Consider the following 17,236-nt stretch of genomic DNA (forward strand, 5'->3'; position numbering starts at 1 on the left):
ATTTTATTTCTTTTATTTATTAATCGAATCTCCTTTTTAAAAAAGTAATTCTTTGACGTCATTCTCTGTTTTTAATTAATTTACGTGCTCTACCACAACGACAGTTTCTCAATTAAATTGTTAGAAGAATGGAAATAAAAGAAACGGGCTCTGAAGAAATATTTTTTAAACGATGTTTAGATGTATTAAAATCTTGATTGATTGAGTTTTCTTCCAAAATGTGTCGTTTTCGAATTTTTGTTAATAGTGTAATTTGGAGTAATAATTATTATAGCAAATATCTGTTGTCATTTTCTATAAGCTGATAATTTTTTTTTTAGAATTTCCAGCAACAATTATTTTGCGGTCAAAGGTTTAATTAAACTTTGACATGAACAATTATTTACAATGTCTGTATAGAGAGCTTAGTGGATAATAACAATTTTATTAAAAACTATAAAGGAGTTAATAGGATTTATACCAAGATGAAGACATCGTTGAAACTAAAATACAGGGTGTCCCAAAAATGTTGGAGGTCATTGGAGAGGTGGTCCGGGGGGTGATTTGAAACAACTTTTTCCTTAGCGAAAATGTTGTCCGAGGCTTCGTTGAGGACATATTAACGGAAAACACTGACCAATTAAAGCGCGAGTATGCCGATGGAGCGCTCGCGGTAGCGTACGGGCGCAGCCGCCTAGCGCGTAGTCCACGCCTACCGCGGACACTCCCACCAGCATCCTCGCGATCTGATTGGCCGAGCTTTATCTGTTAATATCTTCTCAACGAAGCCTCGGACAACATTTTCATAAAGGGAAAAGTTGTTTTAAACCATTCTTTGAACCTCTTCCAATGACCTCCAACACTTTTGGAAGACCCTGTATGCATGCAAAATAGTAAATGATTTTTTTTTATTTTTAACGCAAATATTTTCAAACTGAACCTTTTGAAATGGAAAAAGAATTTCCCTGCTTGAGACACCCAAGAAATAAATTTTTGTTATGTTTATTGTAATTCATACAAAATTAAGTTGTTTTTATTTACATGTCTCGACTGAACTTTTCATCAATTGGATATAAACGATTATTTAGAGAAACTCATTTTCCAGATTAAATGTTTGCAAAGTTTTTGTACTATAATAAATCATTCATATTACACTGTAACATCATATTAATTATTTATATTATTAATAAATTGTATAACACTGCCTAAGAAAATTTTACATAATTTTACATTAACATTAATTTTAAAAATTAAAATTCCTATCTAAAATTAAAATCCTTTCTCTCACTCCTTTAAAAAAAAAATGAGTAATAATTGCAAGTAACAAATAGAAGATACACAACCATTCATTCGCTCTTCGTACAGTAAAAATCAGAGAATCACAAACTGAAATAACTTCCATCAACGAAATCAAAATTTACCTTTTCAACGAAATAAACATGACGAATAAATTGCTGCACGTTAATTTTATTCGTTGTCTATCGTTCGAATAAAAACTAAAGAGACGACCTAATATTATTTTCGTAAAGGGGAATCGAGATAGGAGATAATTAATACGGAATAACTGAGCAGAACTATTGAAGAACTGGAACAAAGGTGGTGATGGTGGGGGGAGGAGGAGGTAGGGAAAAGGGAAAGAAAAAAGAAATTCTCCCTTTATGGCGTTTAATGGGATTCTTCGCACTTCGACCGAGGCTCCGACAAAGGGCCAATTTTGGTTTGGGCCATAGGTCCACCTACCAAATTAGAAACCCTCGAATGATTTATCGGCCAGGGATATTAAATTAGAAGGAATTTCGAACACGAAAGTAGCAAGCTCGTACTTTCTCGCTTAATAGCAATAATTGCCAGCTGTAGCGAAACATTGGAAGCATTTTAATACCTTATTTACACTCCGATGTATGCGCAATTTCTTTCTGTATGAAAAATCGAAATTTCCATCGCGAGAATATAATGTATCTATCTTGTATTTACGTAAGTTTCGATAGAATGCAATCATACAAATTTTCGAGTTTTACATACTTTTTGTGAAAGTGAAAAGTGAAACATTTTAAAAGGAAACTTTAGGCAAAACTTGTTCCGTTATTAGTTTTATGGGTGTTAGCGAATGAGTTACTTTTTAACATGTTTGAGATTGCATAGTTGGCAAATATTGTAAATTGGAATAAATTGTCAAAGAATACACACATACCATCAGTTGGAAAAATTGTAAGTAGAATATTTGTCTAAGCGAACTAGACAGTTGAATTGCTCCGAAATAAAGCATTCTTTCGAAATTATTTAAAAAAGAAACAAGTGTAAATCATTACATTTCCCTACAGATTATATTTGTGTATATAATATACAATGTACAGGGTGTTCCATCTGACTCTTGCATCTTAAATATTTAACGTGTCTTTTGTGATACAAATAAAAAAAAAGAAAAAACATAATGGTATAATCTTTAATACATTTTTATTGTTCCTTGTGACTTTACTAATAATATAAAGCTTGAAAATGGAAATTGTATCAGTATTCAAAATATCTTGAAACGAACTATAAATTTGTAACGAAATAGTAATAGTATGGCGCCATTGGAGCACAGTCTTTTCTTTGAAAAAGTTTTTTGCGTTTTTTCTCAAACTATCTACAGTGTGTGTATGGTAGTTGATAAAAAGACAAATTCAAACGTGTGTAATACGTTAACCTTAAGATGACGTCGTGAGGAGTTACAAAATTATATCATTTTCCAAAACATTTTGTGACCAACTATAAGCTTGTAATGAAATAGTAATTGTTTGACAAGGTAGGAAGTCTTTTCTTTGAAAGAATATCTTGCAGTTCTTCTCAAGCTATCAATAGCGTGTGTAACAAATAAAACAATTTTACGTTTTGATATGTAGTACTTACTTGTATTCATGAAAATAGATACTCGGTTAACTGGGGCTCGGTAAATTAATACTGCACACATGAATATTTAACGGAGTCTTAAGACGATCAAACGTCTCCAAACGATAGTGGCGGTTGTTACCCGAATGATGTAACTTCGTGTTAAATGTGAACAAATGATTAATCCAGTATCTACTCCAAAAACGACAGAATGATGAATGATGTGTTCCGTGTGGATTGCACGTGTTTGGATATGTTTGAATGTCGAAGTAGGAATTAATCTCGAGTTTCTACTCTTCAAACAATGTAGATGGTTGTTATATGAACGATACAATGATGTATTCCATGTAAACGAATAATTAATCGAGTGATTACTCTCAAGACGATGAATGGTGGGTTTAGTGTTGTTTGACCGTGTTTGCCAAATTAAAGAAGAAATGAACCGTGAGTCTCACTCCCTAGACGAGGGAGCATCGACTGAATGTTTCTTGACGCTTGTCAATGAACGACTGATGATCGTTCCAAATCACACCATCCCTCTCGCAACCTTTGACGGGTCACTCGCGAAAGTGGAGGGGTGGTACTTGGTATACGTGAGAAGTTCGATGGCCCAGCGGCAGAAGATACCAAAGGAAATCTGGAACCAAGAATGGATCAACGCGTCACCAATGAAATTACACCAAATTCGAAAATCAACCAGTAATACTGTTCCTACACTACTAACCAGAAAACTGCAAACGACACTAACAAGATTCAGAATTGGCTATACAGATCTGACGCACAGCTTCGTAATAACTAAACCGTACCCACCATCTTGCAACTTTTGTAATAAACTTCTCACAGTGAAACGTACATATACGTAGTTGAAAAATGTCCATAAATGCAACAGGATTGAATAGAGTTAAAACTTTTAAATATTAAGTGCAAAAATTAATTCCGTGTCTCTATATTCAATCATTTATAACTGTAGTATAAGTAAAGATATTACTCGTTACTTTGCTACTTTTGAATCCTTAACCTTATTTTCATTAGAGCGCATCTATATATGTAACCTAAGTCTTAACCTGACGGCCATTACAATTTAGCTATGTGATGTTCATTAGCTAACAAATTTTGCTTGTGGTCTTTCTGTGGATGTGATTCGGCACAGCTGGTGGAACGAGTATACACATATTTTATAATAAAGATATATATATTAAACATCAAAATTATATTGCGCACAAAACATAATGGGCAGGGACTGACTCGTCCTCACACTGATGACAGTCCAACTTATTCTCTATACATTCTTATACCAAATGGAAATAACTCTACCCTTTCAACACATTATCAATGGACCTACTCGACAATTATTATTATCTGTAGAAATTGATTTCATACCATTAGATTCGATTGCTTGTAATTCTGGGTTAAGTAAAAATATTCAGTCTCCATTTTGTCACGTTAAATAAAAACGAAACACGCATATTGTTTCAACGATTAGTTGTTCAATTAATACATGCTCCCTTAAAACCTGCGAGCGTAAGAAGATTAAAAGTTGTGCGGTTCTTCTTTATAAACAATTGACAATTTCATCTTATAAAACCAATTCGTGAAACTAGTAAATATGTTAATTAAATATAATATATTGGATAAATTGTAATTATGTTGTACTAATATTGTAACCATTGACATAGTTACTAATAACCTTGTAGTTACTGTAATCTTAAATAAAGTAACTAAAAAATATGAATACAACCTCAAAAATAATTTAAGTTACTCATTGTAGAATATGTCGTCCGATCGAATAGCAAACGCAGTGCCCAAGAATTATTGACTGGACCATGTACTGGGAGGTGGGCTCCGAACTATGAAAGTGCGACTTTATTGTAGCGCAAACGAACAAAACAAAAAATACTAAAAAGTGAAGAGCGAAACGCGATGGAGAGGAGAGGAAAGCGCGAGAAACAGGCGTGTCCGTGAATTAAGTGGAAAAACGTGTCGATTTCACGCACGGCACCGAATTAAGAGCACAAAAGCCGCGGTTTAAAAGGGGCTTTGTCCTCGCAAATGGGAAACCGTCGGAGACAGGGCATCCAGCGCGGAGGATACGGTTGCTGTTATCAATACGATTACACCGTAATCTCGATACCTGGAAGATTTAATAACGAATCGAAATCGTTGGTGGTCCAACCACCCCTCACGCTACTCCGCCGCTTCTCCTCACTTTTTTCTTTCCTGTATTCAAGACGTCCGGGACGCCATAATCATTCGTGTTCTTTGCTGCGCTCAGGCTCTACCCATTGTTCTATTGGAAAAATATTATTCTGAAAACTTGCGAGGGATCTTCAACTTCAGCTTCTGCGTGACAGGCAATTTTAATTGATTCAACTAAGCAAGAACTAAATTGTTTGCGTCGATTAGTTTCTTGTTGTATCAATGACTGCTGTATCTAATGAATTCATGGCATTCTTGTATTTTATTCTTGGTTGCTAGTAAACAGGGACATTAAGGGCGGTATTTACAGTCGCAACTTATTTCTAAGCTGGCCTTAAGCATTGAGGTGTTCGTCAAATTCACAGTCGCCGAATAAGTTGTTGTATGACAACATAATCTTTGTATTAGGTTTAGTTAAGATAACTCTGTTTTCTTCTCATCCTCCGTCAAACTCCAGCAGCAAACATTCCAAATTTCTTCCTTCGATAACTGATGATTTCATCCTGACTAGTCATTCTGGACCTCGACCTCGCTACCTCTCCTTTGCCGACCACTAAACTTAAGATAATTCCTATCCTTCCATTTTCTATCTTTGCCGAACCTATAAAGCCCACTATTTTTCCCTTTAAATCAGAGATTTGTCCGAACCGTCTCAATACGAGGATCTATAGCCAGTATCATGCATATACCTTTGTTAACTTCGTTCAATTTTCCCTCGATGTTGTACTTGTTAAATAATAACCCATAAAAAAACTACAAGAAAGTAGAAAAAGATGTGAAATCGAAATGAGCTGCCAGATGATTTGCCTAGATTTCCTCGGCCTGGAAGTCAAATGCTTGGCGTGGCCAGTAAGGCATTCTTAAATCATCAATACCCATACTTTCTCTCTCACAGACTTTTAGGTAATTTGTCAATTTAAAACTCCGACAATATTATGAATACACTTTCATTGTATTGGGTTTTAAAATATTTGTAAGGTCATTCATCGACGCCAATACCTTTACTCTCGCAAGCTTTCAGATAATTTGTCCGTTTAAAACTCTGACAATATGAGTACACTTTCATTATTTTGCGTTTTAAAATAATTCTTATTCATCGACACTTTGACCTTGCTTGGCCACGCCAAGCATTTGACATTCAGGCCACGGAAATCTAGGCAAATCATCTAGCAGCTCATTTCGATTTCACATCTTTTTCTACTTTCTTGTAGTCTTTTTATGGGGATCTTCTATTTTTTAATGATAACTCCTTGAGTCCTCCACTTTTTCATGTACTTGGCGTAATTTTTTTACTTTTTTGAAGTTTTTTATAGGATCTCACTTCTTTCTACAAATCATTTATTATATAGAATCTATTTTAAATGTATAAAAATAAAATTGATATTTCTGTAAACTCTGCATAAGAAGTTTAAATTATTATTTGTTTTTTTAATTGGATAGAGTAAAATAAAGGGAGAGGGGAAAGTAAAATTTCTTACATTCGAAAAGCGCGGTCACTCAACTATCGACAAGATCGCTGCGGTAGGCATGATAATTGCCAAAATACCCGCAAGGAGAACCGGCGTCGAGCACGTGCGATCGCGTTCGATTCCTAGCACTCTGTTCCGGGATCCCGAATCGAACACTGTTCCAAACTTTGTTATCGGAAAGTCATAGCGAGCGTTGACCTTTATTCATTTCGTTATATCCATCGCATTTTGTATTATATTATATTATTAATTTACTCCTATAATATTGTAAGTGTATTGACAAGTAAGGGGCCATACCGAACGCTGTACGAGCCGTAATAGATAGCCGTAATCCATCGACAAATACTGTAAGTCAGAAGATTTAATTTTACCTGAATTATATTTCTTTATTCTATTTCTATTTCAATTTTATTCTATCCTTTCTCTCACTTTCCCTCTTACGGGTCATCCAACTCACCCACCCTGAGTGAGTCTTATTTTCCGTTTGTCGATTTGTCGTAAAATCGGCTGGCGTCCTAAATCTTTATTTTACATAAATTCAATTTTCATTCTTTAGAGCCCCGGCAGCCCTTGACCCAGGCCGCGCCGGGTGGATTTCTTGTCTCGACAGAATAATATTCAGATTATCAGTTAAATTAGATTTCATAAATTGTCGAGAAAAGTAAATCGGTCTCATATATATCTCATATAATTTAATTATTATAAACACTTATTCGTTCAATTTATAAATAATTATATATACCTGCAATTTTTGTTATTGCTGCAAGAAATTTTAATGTTAATGATGAAATGAGAAAATGACTCCATTTCTATAAGCTCTACATAAAAAGTCTAAATTAAAAACACTTTAGTGGTATGGATCTATTCTGTATGAATGAAGGTACTTGGCAATTCAGATTTTGACCACTTACTTTGTAATGAAAATGGATAAACATTTTACAACAGTTGCTGCAATTTGTTAACGAATAACCTCCAAGCTTGTGGTTCCCTTCGTTTCCACAAGCTCTACATAAAAAGCTTAAATTCCAAACACTTTGGTAGTATGGATCGATATTAAAAACAGTTTTCTATATGAATAAAGGTATCTCGCAATTCAGATTTTGACAACTTACCTTGTAATCAAGATCGATCAACACTTTACAACACTGGCTGCAATTTGTTATTAAACCCTACATAAAAAGTCTAAATTGAAAACATTTTGCTGATATAAATATAATTAATAATGCAATAGTGTAAAAACTTTTGACACTTGGCAAGTTATGAATGATGACATCTGTTTCGACTCTCGACGGCCGACGAGCCATGCCGAACCGAATGATTCCGAGAGTCGACGAACGACACTCGGCTTTTGCTTAGCTCCTATTGGCTAAGGATTGACGACGGGAAAATCATACGAAAAATGCCGTTTCTGACAGATTCATGACATGATATTACGATATCTCAGTTGTACGTGGACCGATTTCATTGATTTTGGTTTTATTCGAAAACTTATATGCGGTTTACATAAGAAAAATGGCTTTAAATTTAGAAAATATTGCAGGCGTGTTGAGATATTCATGAAAGAAGTTTCAGATTAGGTTGGAATGGAGCATCTCTCCTGTAAAAGATACTTGGTAGCTCCAACGCCAGTATATACGCGGTGACGGATAATTTTTCATGTACTTGGCACCGAGACGCTACCGCATCTCTAGATAAAGTAACGAATCAAGCGGAATACAACAAAGTAACGCCTTAAGCATCGACTTAAGCATTTCCTTATGAAAGCAATTGTTGTCTACTCTAGATTCACAGTCGATTCTTAAAAAAGTCCAGAAGAAAGGGCAGAGACCTCTTGGCAAGTTGGTTTATTTCCTTCCATTTTGTATTTTCGGATGACTCGAAGATCTTGGTCCTCTTCCTGCGCGCACGCTCATTCTTCTATTTCTGGCTTATTATTCTTAAAACTCGACTTTCCTCTTCATTGTCCTTTTCTTCCAGACAGATGCATCACTTACACTGCGAAGTTTCGCAGGTCCGCATTTCCATGGCTCTTTCCAGCACAATGTTTAATTTCGAATTCGCACTGCTGAAGACGATCTATCCACCTTCCAGTCCGTGGCTCTGGATTTTTAAATGAGAGAAGCCATCTTAATGAAGCGCTCATGATCCGTCCTAACCAAAAATTTTCGACTGTAGAGTTAATTTACTCTTACTATTCTAGGACTAGTACTAGGTTCATAATGTTTCAGGATCGAGTTACTTCAACAAATTGATTTCTAGTCGCATCAGTCTCATAGTTATTGCTGAACTCCATCATTACTGCTGACTGTGAAATACACGATTCACAAAATCCTTCAGTTCAATCAGTCTGCAATCGTACTAGTCACATCAGTAATGCATGGCAAAATTTCCTATAAAAACATATAAATGTAGTAGATACCCAATCCCTATACTAGAACTTCTACTAGAACCTAGATGCTTTAGAATTCAGTTGCTTCAACATTTCTATCGATTAATTGTTTTTTTCTTGTTAATTTCGCAACTTACATAAATAGCTATTTTTTTTGTAATCTATCTATTCTAGAGATTTCCGAGAATATGTAGAATGTCATTGTTTATAAAAAATAAGTTAATAAATTACAATTTTACACAGTTTTTTTTTGGAAATGGATTGGTGTACGAATACTTTTACACCCACTGTATGAGTTATGGAACAAAAACTAAAGAAAATTTATAATCTATATACAATTGGCTTTGGAAGTATGTAGGGTTTTTCTTCTTAATCAATTTTTGTGTGAGTGGCGCACTTTTTAAACAATGAATCGACTTTTTGCCCTAAAAATGAGTATTCAATTGTTTATAAAAAGAAAGTATACATTTGTATACATTTTTCTTCTATGTGAACTAAGGAAATACATACCAAACAAAATATGAAACAACTTTTTTATCAAGTTAAAGTGATTTCTTTCACCCAAAGAACTCGTTCTTTTTTTCAAACTTGCAGTAATTTCACATTTAACCATTTTTGCGGGTTTTTCTTAGTTCACATAGAAGAAAAATGTATGAAAATGAAAATTTCTTTTGGTTTTTTTGTGTCAAACCAAAATTACGACCTGCATCTTTCCCGCCGATAGGAGGTTTCAATTGTGAAGTGCCCTACAAATGTGCGTCACAGTCGATTCAATTTGAATATTTCTTGTTGAAAAAATTTGTACGGACTACTCAAATATGTATGAAAATAGACTAAAAAGATCGATGGAATTATTTATTTTTTTCCATCCTAAAAAAATTCACGAAAAATCGCTTTTTTAAGACCTCCTAATTCAGGATATTCCCTTAAACAACAAAAAAAAATCGATTTTTTAAGAATCCTAGAGTGGTGTTACCCCTTAATCGGTTCCCATCGCTAGCGATCAGTCCCATCGCTACCGACGACATCGTGCACGGGAGGTCGGGGCTGGTCGATCGTAAAGTGTCAAGAAAGTGGATCAAAGTGGATTAATGAAATTTCGTAGCGACAGTAGCACGGGGTTATTCGTCTCTTCTGGCGAGGCGGGATAATAGTATAAAGGAGAAGAAGAAGGCGAGTAGTCGTGCGTCGAGTGGCAGGAAGAAAACGGGCGTAAGTACCGAGACCGGTCATTATTTATGCCATTATAGCTCAGTCTGGCCGGTTTGTTGTGCGAGAACGCAGCCGGTACGACTTAACGAGCCTTCCTTCGCGTTCACCCAAGACCCTGATAAAAGGACTACCTTCGTACCGCCTCTCGACGATCACCCAACGCTACTCTTCTTCTTCTTCTTCTTCTTCTCCTACTCGGCCGGCTTACTCGCGCCTTCTTTGCCATCTCCATTTTGCTTTTTCTTCCTCTTTCTTCCGTCATTATTAGTCTTCCTCTGTTTTCCGCTTGAAAACAGGCCGTGTTTGTTGCGTTCTGTTTAGATGATTGATATTGGCGAATGATCGCCGACGATGTTACGGACGATGAAGAATGGAGTCTCCTTTCATTCGTTCCCTTTCCCTTCATTTGCATTTACCCGCCCGTTCCCCTCGATTGCTCGGCCGTTTCGATTCTTTCGCTCTTCGCACCGTGCGCCGCGGACTCGTCGATAGTCCGAGGTTAGGCTTGCACGTGGTGCGCCGGGAGTTCGATGCCTAGTGTCGCGCGAAACAACGGTTAACACTTTATTTACCGGAAGCCTATTTATAGGCTTTTCAATTGCAGTATTTAGCTATTCGAATTTATTTACTGTGTTGATGGTTGTTTACTTACAATGTTCAGTTTTTGGAAACAGACTTGGCTTTCAATGTACCTAGGAACAATATGGAGAAATTATTGTCAGCCTAGATTAACATATGTTACTGTAGAAAATTCTTTTTTGAATCAAAGACTGTTTCTAAATAGCCCGGTAAATAAAGTGTTAAGCTCTTTCGATCACTGGGATCCCGCACAACCCTTTCTTCACCACAGTACGATTAAATATGAATTCAGAGATTTCTAAGGATTTATTGTAACTAGACTGGAGATGATTTCGCAAATTTATACTTTTGCAGATATAGAAAATGGATTAAACTTGAATGAAAGTTTGATTTATAGAGATATTAGGGATGCAAAGAATTTAGATGTTCCTATATGGGATTTCGTCGAGCATCAACGATGGCGCTAGTAATTACAATAAAAAACTTCAAAAAAGTAAAAGAATTACGCCAAGTACATGAGAAAGTGGAGGACTCAAGGAGTTATCATAGAAAAATAAAGGATCCCCCCAAAAAAGTACAAAACAGTAGAAAAAGATGTGAAATCAAAATGAGCTGCCAGTACATGAAAGTCCTTTCCAATAAAGTGCAAAGGCGACACTGTGTAACACAATGTAAATTTCGGTGGTTTCCAACTATGCGCAGCTAAAATGGTGTGTTCAACAGTGCGGACGTTCAGATTCTAATGACAATTCATGTAAAGTGACTGCTCCACACTTTAGCGGTGACATGAAGAAGCTAAACAGCGTATCATCCACAAACTAAAGCTGTTTAAAAATTTGCCTTGATGTCCGCGACCGGAAGTCAAATGCTTGACGTGGTCAGGCAAGGTCGTGTCGATGAATAAGAATTACTTTACAACGCAAAATAATGAAAGTGTACTTATATTGTCAGAGTTTTAAACTGACAAATTATCTGAAAGCTTGTGAGAGGAAAGGTATCGGTGTCGATGAATGACCTTAGAAATAATTGAAAACGCAATACAATGGAAATGTATTCATATCGCAAGAGTTTTATATTGACAAATTATGTAAAAGCCTGCTAGAGAGAAAGTATGGGTCTTGATGATCTAAGAATGCCTTAGCTGGCCAAGCATTTGACTTCCAGGCCGCGGACATCAAAGCAAATTTTTAAACAGCTTCAGATTGTGGATGATACGCTGTTTAGCTTCTTCATGTCACCGCTAAAGTGTGGAGCAGTCACTTTACATGAATTGTCATTAGACTCTGAACGTCCGCACTGTTGAACACGCCATGTTAGCTGCGCATAGTTGGAAACCACCGAATTTTACATTGTGTTACACAGTGTCGCCTTTGCACTTTATTGGAAAGGACTTTCATGTACTGGCAGCTCATTTTGATTTCACATCTTTTTCTACTGTTTTGTACTTTTTTGGGGGATCCTTTATTTTTCTATGATAACTCCTTGACTCCTCCACTTTTTCATGTACTTGGCGTAATTCTTTTACTTTTTTGAAGTTTTTTATGTGGATCTCACTTCTTTTTACAAAGATAATTTGTATAATGAATGACTTCAAATAATAGAAAATGGGAGATCAGTTTGAATCTTTTAAGGTTTCAAAAGTACGCGGAACGCATTGCAGGAAGTCTCATTGCAAGAAATTTATTAAAGAAGAAATGAGAAATGAATAGAGAGATCAAGTATTTCTAACTTACAATTTATAGCATTAGAATACAGTCCATACGTTCACAGAACGCATGACAGAAAGTCTTGTAACAAATTTAAATAATGAGAAAATGAACAAAGATCCACTATTTGTAATAGATAATTTATTGTATCACAATAATATAGAAAAATAAAGGCCAGACTTGGTCCTTTGTGTTCTCAAAAGTATGCACGACACATGACAGAAAGTCTTGTTGCAAGAAATTTAAATGTTACTGATAAAGTAATTACAATAATATAGAAAATGGGAGATTAGTTTGAATCCTATAAGGTTTCAAAGGTACGCGGAATGCATTGCAGTAAGTCTCATTGCAAGCAATTTATTAAAAAGAAAATGTAATCAGTTTATCAGTAACATTTAAATGCAACATGACTTCCGTCATGTGTCGTGCATACTTTTGAAAACTCAAAGGACTAAGTCTGACCTCTCTCTTTCTATATTATTGTAATACAATAAATTATGTATTACAAATAGTGGATCTCTGTTCATTTTCTCATTATTTAAATTTGTTACAAGACTTTCTGCCATGCATTCTGTAAACGTATGAACTGTATTCTAATACAATAAATTGTGCGTTACAAATAGTTGATTTCTTTTTTTCATTTCTCGCTTCATCTTTAACATTTAAATTTCTTGCAGTGAGACATCCTGCCATGCGTTCTCTCTCTCTCTCTCTTTCTTTTTACAGTTCATACGTACGCAGAACATGTGACAGAAAGTCTTGTTGCAAGCAATTTAAACGTTTATCATGAAGTGAAAATAAAAAAAGCGGTCCACTATTTATAACACACAATTTATTGTATTAGAACACTTATTCTTATTTGCACAAAATGAACATTTACTGAAATTTGTATTATGAACTATACACTCAAACACCAAATTTATATATATCTTTCCACAACGACAAGGTAGATATTTTATCACTTATAATCGTATACTTCCCAATACAATATCACTGCACGTAGCCTTTGAAATAATTATTCAATTTGCGGCATCCAAATGTCACGAACACAAATTGACATGTTATACAGGTTAGAAATGACAACTGTCACAAATACAAACTGACAGATTATACAGGTTAGAAATGAACGAGCGGCGTGAGCGGCAGCCATATTACAATTCCGGCCGACGAGCCCTGCCGACTGATTCCGAGAGTCGACGAATAGACACACAGTCTTAGCCCCTATTGGCTAAGTGTTGACGAAAAATCGACTGGAAAAGTATAAGACGGTAATATTTGTGGATGTATCGTGACATGATATTATTGACCGATTTTATTGATTTTGGTTTTATTCAAAAGCTTATATGCGATTTACATAAGAAAAATGCGTTTAAATTTAGAAGTATTAATGAAAGAAGTTTCCAGTTAGGTTAGAATGGACCATCTCTCCTGTAAAAGATAAGCGGTAGCGCCACGTTATACAGGGTGGCTGTATAATTTTTCATGAACTTGGCGTCGAGACGCTACCGCGTCTCTAGATTTAAAAGACAGTATAGTGAGCAGTCTATTGGAGACTGTTCGAACTGAAGGAGTTTCTAATATTTGTCGGTTATAATTTGTTGTTTAATACTTAAATATATGCTTAATCACTTCCTCAAATTTTATTAGTCTATTACCGTTTCAAAACTATAATTATATATTATACAACTATATATTAAAACTATAATGTTTACCATTAGTGTCTATAAAACATTTCAAAACTATAAACCTGTTTTTCTGGAAACACGATTTTGCAAAACGGCACGCAGCATAACTTCAACAATTATTTATCACTTAGACTCAAAATTTTCACAATATCCTTGAAATAACATTCTAAAAAGAAATATGTTGGGGATTTTCAATATATTAACTGAAACAATATGTATTAACAAATGATTACCTCCTTTTTGTGGAAAATTTAATGTTTTCGTTCAAATACTTATCAGTCACAAAAATTTCAATATTTTTTAAATCCCCTACGTACACATATTTCTCTAGCAATGAACATGTAGACTAACTAAGTGATATTTTATTGTTTCATCTGGATGCAAATTTGCATCAGTTACACTGCGTACCGCAGATTGCTTTAAATTCAATAAACCTCGCGAGAATGGCTCGGATTTCGCCATTTTCTAATATTTGTCGATTATAATTTTTTGTTTAATACCTAAATATATGCTTAATCACTTCCTCGAATTTTATTAGTCTATTACCGTTTCTTCCATACCAGAAAAATGGACAAAAAAGCACTTTTTTTAGGCTGTTACAGTGGTGCTACCCCTTACACAGAAGAATTTCGTCAATGGTGTACTTCACTGTCAGCACTGACGCTGGGCAACTTAAGCAACTGAATTCTAAAACATCTAGGTTCTGGTAGAAGTCCTAGTATAGGGATTGGGTACCTGCTACATTTATATGTTTTTATAAGAAATTTCGCCATGCATTACTGATGGGACTAGTACTATTGCAGACTGATTGAACTGAAGGATTTTGTGAATTGTGTATTTCACGATCAGCAGTAATTGTATTGATATGTCCAAAGTTATTTTGAATATTATGTTTTTTATACTAAGATTAATATAGATTACGATATAGATTAATACATACAACTTTTATACACATCGTGTACGCGACAGCCAACGCTTACGCCATCTATACATACCTCTTTAGGCTTACAAAAGAAGTTCCAATTTTCCAATCTTTCCCAATGCCTAATCTCTTTGGTTATACTACAACTCTGCCGCTTCTGGTAGTTATCATACTTTCATCATTCACTCCAGTCGGACTAACGTTATGGTCGTTAACATTTGTTAACAATTCGTCTTCCCCATCGTCTATATCATTAACATCCGCTGTACTACTTACAGAGTTCTTAATATGGTACGAATTTCGCGGTATTAAATTATCCTTAGGATTTCTTATAATATAAGACCTCGGAGTTTTACAAATTTGTGTTATTACATTCCATTCCTCTATTAGAACCTTTTTTAAAAGTATTGGGTTGTCCGGAATGTTCGTGCCAATTTTTAAGAAACATTTAAAGACACGTTTGAATTTTGATGTATATTTATTGAATTATATATGTATCATTCTGTTCCACAATTTGTCCACCTTTTAAGGGGATGTCCACATGTTATTTGTTTTCAACCATTCCGATATATTCAGACCTGTACCGCCTACTAAAAATCGGCATGGACTTTCCAGACAACCCAATACTTTGCTGGAAATTTGATGTTTTATAATTCGTACGGAGCAATAAACTAATGTGTTTACGTTACAAATTCTACTGTAAATAGTTCATCGTAAGAATCGTACAAATACTTATTGCTTCTATACTTTTACCCAGTTTTTGCATTATTTTGTTAATTTCGCAAATTATATTAATTAGTAAATGTTGTTTGGACTATATCTATTTTGGAGACTTTCGAGAATATGTAAAATATCATTGATTATAATAAAAGAAGTTAAGAAACTACAATTTCACACAAAAGTTTTTTGGGAAATTGATCGGTGTGCGAATACATTCTACACCCACTGCACATTAAACTGTGACACTGGATACAACACTCATCAAACCTAAACGTAACGTCTAAACGGCCACCATAGGACTACGAGAAGCTGCACGATGTCGACAATCGCAAAATGTTCGTATCGTCAAGAAAACAGTCCTCTTTAGTCAGCGGGAATCGATAATTACGACAAAGGATACGATCGCGTGTCGGCTCGAAATCAAGGAGCTGCTCTTTCTCTTTGTCCTCTCGTCCGAGCCGGCGGACGGTAATTCGATGCACGAACGGAGCATCTTATCTATTCGCCTCGGCAACCGTTGCGTTTCTCGGTTAGGTCGAACAGAGCGCTTTACCGTGCTCGGACAAAACGTGGACGGACGGTCCGATCGCGTATCTCATTAGAAACGATCTACGAGGAAAGCAAAGAGCTCGGCCGTTATCTCGTTGCACTGTCGGATTTTTCGATAATTACAGGGGATAACCGAGGCGCAATAAGCCGACGGTGAAATCAATAAGAAGAGAGAAACGGAATGATTAATCGCAGAAACCGAAAGTTCCATCGAACGTGGAGACTACGAGGAGAACGTGCGAGAACTAGAGCTTGGGGTCGGCGATCTTGTAAAATAGTGTTTCGCTATTAGGTCATCTCACTGGAAAGAATACTTATTGCTATTTCTGCCGATTTTTCGTATTTTCTAGGAAATTTCGCGAATTATATAAACTAGTAATTGTTGTTTGGACTATAACTATTCTAGAGACTATTGAGAATGCGTAGAATATCATTGATTGTAAGAAAAGAAGTTAATAAACTACATTGGGACAAATTATTATCTGGCTATGGCCTTTAATTTGTAGCCAACTCTAATACAATGCAATTAATTTCTAACAGAGAAATAACTAGGTTGAACAAGTTAAGAGGACAGACATTTAGTTTTATTTGTTTTATGTTGACGAGCTACGTTCGCTAGATACAAGTACGAAGTTTAAACTAGAATTAATCATTTTTGCCTAAAGATTAACAAGTGGTCCATTTAGAATCTGAAACAATGACAGGGTCTTGTATTTAAGCAAGTGTTTTTATGAACTAATATAGTGATTTATTAAGTATAGGAAAATGACTGTGGAGCTTTACATCTATTAGTTAACCCTTTATTACTGAATTTCTCAAAAGTGTTTAAAATCTAGGCGTCCATCTTGGTCTTATATAATCTTACAGAGTTGTCTCTGAAAGGTTTCCAAAAGAGAAGAAGCTTGTGCTGCCATCCAACAATTAAAAATGAACTTCATAGAAGTGGATTTGAAAGTTACAAC

The sequence above is a fragment of the Hylaeus anthracinus genome, unplaced genomic scaffold, assembly GCF_026225885.1.
Source record: "Hylaeus anthracinus isolate JK02 unplaced genomic scaffold, UHH_iyHylAnth1.0_haploid 11981, whole genome shotgun sequence".
NCBI classification, from domain to species: Eukaryota; Metazoa; Arthropoda; class Insecta; order Hymenoptera; family Colletidae; genus Hylaeus; species Hylaeus anthracinus.